This window comes from Pteropus vampyrus, unplaced genomic scaffold (genome assembly GCF_000151845.1).
Source record: "Pteropus vampyrus isolate Shadow unplaced genomic scaffold, Pvam_2.0 Scaffold99, whole genome shotgun sequence".
Lineage (NCBI taxonomy): Eukaryota > Metazoa > Chordata > Mammalia > Chiroptera > Pteropodidae > Pteropus > Pteropus vampyrus.
Genome location: NW_011888880.1, coordinates 2,388,508 through 2,392,056, shown reverse-complemented (window position 1 = coordinate 2,392,056; position 3,549 = coordinate 2,388,508). Strand labels below are relative to the sequence as shown.

At 43.3% G+C, this 3,549-nt stretch overlaps 1 protein-coding gene across 1 annotated transcript in view; it reads right to left on the bottom strand.

The window, feature by feature from the left end:
• The window catches only part of DNAJC5B (DnaJ heat shock protein family (Hsp40) member C5 beta), a 189,544-nt gene extending 186,001 nt beyond the window's left edge, over positions 1 to 3,543 (bottom strand). The window contains exons 1-2 of the mRNA XM_023533268.1: positions 3,240 to 3,543; positions 1,745 to 1,909 (exon numbers count right to left, since the gene is read on the bottom strand). The gene's annotated coding sequence lies outside the window, so the exon portion shown is untranslated. The remainder of the gene's footprint in view (positions 1 to 1,744; positions 1,910 to 3,239) is intronic.
• Positions 3,544 to 3,549: the final 6 nt, after the last annotated feature.

Here is a 3,549-nt window from a genome sequence, read left to right as displayed (position 1 = left end):
TATATAATATTAATGCTTCAGTCAACTTAATGATATTCCACACAGCATTACTTTTAAACAAGAAACACATTTTACGGAAAATAAAGGCAGCAATGGGTTCATGCTCATGGAATTCACTGGTCTTATTACGTTGTCTATTACCCTGGAGTAGGTCTGACTGGATGATTGAATGGCCTTTTTCTTTTTATTGTGATAAAAATTTACTATTTTAACCATTTAAAAGTGTAAAATTCAGTGGCATTAAGTACATTCACAGTGTTGCGTAATCATCACTATCGCGTTCCAGAACGTTTTCATCACTCCAAAAGGAAATCCTCATACCCATTAAGCAGTCACTCTCTATTCTTTCCTCTCTCCAGCCCCTGGCAACTACTAATTGGCTTTCTGTCTCTATGGTTTGCTTAGTCTGGACATTTCATATAAATGAAATCATACGATATGTAGCCTTCTGTATCTGGCTTTCCTCGTTTAGCTTATTTTCAAGGTTCATCCATGTTGCAACACTGGAAAGACCTTTTGAAGACTCAATAATTGCTCTACCTGGGTAACAACACCTTGTGGGGCTAGGATAATATTCCCTAGGTTTTGGCATATGTTCTAAATCTAAATATAGATCCATGGTCCAGGAATCAAGAGGTAGAACCAGGTAGATCCTCTCACTTTTACACCTAGTGAGTCACATGCAGAATTTTGCTTCCCATTCCTGAAACTTTGGGCTCTTCTGGTTCAGAGGTCTTAGTCCCTAGAAAGAATGCTTTCACCCGGGTACACAGCAATAGCTCAGTTAAACTGGAGTTGAGACTGCCACTTGACCATTTGGGGATCTTTATGCTATTTAAACAACATGCAAAGAGGCTACTGTACTGCCTGGAATGATGGATCCTGACTATTAAGGAGATTTTGAATTGCTGCTACACAATTGAAGAAAGGAGGAGTATGCCTGGAATGCAGGAGATAATTGAGAGGTGCCTCTTAGTACTTAGTACTTGCATATTCTGTGATATGAGTTAATGGTAAAATACAACACAATAGAAGTAGGACCTTTAATGGCCCAGATTCTTCAGGAATGGTTTGGGTTGCCCCTCAAGGCAAGGAACCATTATCATCTGAGATTCTTGCCGAAGGCTTAGGGGATATAAAACAGATAATGGAAGAAAAAGAAAGTAGTTATAAATAGTAATTATGATCATGTTGCCAATTGCAGATACAAGGACTATAACAGTTATGATCATTTCCCCCTCATTCTAGTATGAATATATTTGTGCACAGTATATTAAGCAATTATTCTTCCCCTCTTTCTCCTAAGATGTGTTAATAGTGGATAACCTTATATCTTAATATTTAAGTTATAAACTATCAAAGGGATACTGTGACTCATCAAGAAGAATGAGCATTGCTTAAAGATTCTTGTCTTTTGGGAGGGAAGGAGCTGTTCTGGGTTATATGAGATAGTTGCATTATATGGACTAAGCATGATTTTGCTGTGGTCTTTATCTGAAAATTAAACACAATTAAAAGAACCCCAGACGAGAGTTGGACCAGGGTGGTTTATACCTGTAATATAGCTGAGCTGGAACTATATTTACCAGAATTCTCTTCCTTTTATGATTTTGATTTTGGTTGGCCACAATAGAAATTTGCAAAAGATTTAAGAAGTGTAAGTGAAGCACCAGCCATTACACCTGTTAGGTCCATGCAGGGTCCCAGGCGCTACCGCAAGTTTGACCATGATCTGCTGACTCACCTCATTGGCACAGGGTGGCCGTCGGGCCTGCAGCTCCTTCAGCTTCCATGTCCTGGATGAGGAACATGTGCAGCAAATCAACCCACCTCTCTCTTGGTAGATAGATGATAGATGGATGAAATTCTGGTCTTGCGATAGCTCATGGTGTGGTAGAAATACATGGCTCTGAAATCACACAGAACAGAATTCAGTGGCACACATGATTTGTGGTCTTGGAACCTGACTCCCCATCTGTAGAATTGGGAGCACATGTTTACTTGTGTGGCTATTATGTAGGGTTGAGTTAAACACTGTATGTAAAATACCTATGGGCTCACATTGGATGCATAGTAAATGTTAGCTCCCCACTCTGCTGAAGGGAGATGCATTGTTTAGTTAGTGCCCTAAGTCTTAGTAAATGATTTAATCGAACTGAGTCTCTTAGATATTATTAAATGTGGTGTAGTTATTTGGCATATACTGTTTTACATCACACCAATACCACCTTCTGGGGGGTTGGTTGTACACAAAATTCAGACATTATTTGCAGTTCGTTCTGTCACTTATCTGCATAAGATCTAGTGCACGTTGTTTCCTTGAGCCTAGTTTCTATTTAAACACTATTACCTCATGGGGTTTTGTCAGAAGTAAATAGGAGAAAGTGCTCCACTTAATCCTAAGCATACAGTAAATGCTCAATACGTCTACTAGATGTTGAGGGAGGTCAGTAGGGTTTCAAAGATGGGTTGGGCCAGTTGTTGCACTAAAGGGGAGTTTACCATATAGTGAAGAAAAAATCCATGAAACCACTGGAGAAGTTATATTTCTTTTAATAGTAGAAAACAGACAAGTCGAAAAATAGCAACGGAGGAGAAAGTTTTGATATAAAAAAACCAGATGCCATGGAAAGATAAAAGGTCTTGCAGACTTTCGTTGATTTATGGGATCATGAGCATTTGATTCCTGCTCTGATCAGTAATGGCTATGCAGTACTATCCACCTGGCCAGTGGCGAGTCATAATAAGTGGAAGAGTGGGTGCCCTGAGAGCAGTCAAATTAACAATTTTGCCAGCGGGGGAGAACTTGTTCCGACTGACGTCCTAGAGGCTGGAATGCATTTGAAACAATGGGTTGCAGCTGAAAAGCTTTCAGTTTAAAAAGAATTGTGACAAAATGAATCTGCAAATTACATATCCAGTTTACCAACTAGGTCAAAAGCTCTTGACATTCTCCTGCTTTCTAAAAATTAAAGCCAACAAACAAAAACACTTTCTGTAAGAGGGTAGTCTCCTTTTCTCCTTTGTCTTCTCAATATCTTTTCTTTCTCATTTTTTCCAGTGCACGCTCTCACTTTTTCTTTCTCGGTGTCGGTGTTTTCCCTCCACCTCTTCGCCCCTTCCTCATTCCCGCATTCTCGGCTCCCCGATTCTCCGCGCGGCCGGGGACATACCCAGGGCCCGCACCTGCTAGGGGAGCGCCCAAGCCCGGTCCCGCGGAGGGACTGGCAGTGACGTACCCGGGAGGACGGGGCCCGCGCGGCCCGCTGACGTCACTGCCGCAGCGGTCCCGCGCGAAGCCCAAGAATGGGAATTCAAGGAGGGAAACACGGCGGTGACCCCGCGGTCAGGGATGAGCGCTGCGACTGCGCGGCGTGCTGTGGGATTCTGAGGTCGCAGGGCCGGAATCGCGCCTCCCGCGTAGGCTGAGCCCTCCCCACACCCTCGGCGCGCTCGAACCCAAGTTTAGCGCTAAGTGGGATGCCCCACACGGCGGGGCCTCGTGCGCACGCGCCGTGGGTGGGGGGCAGACAGGGGAGAGCGCTGGGG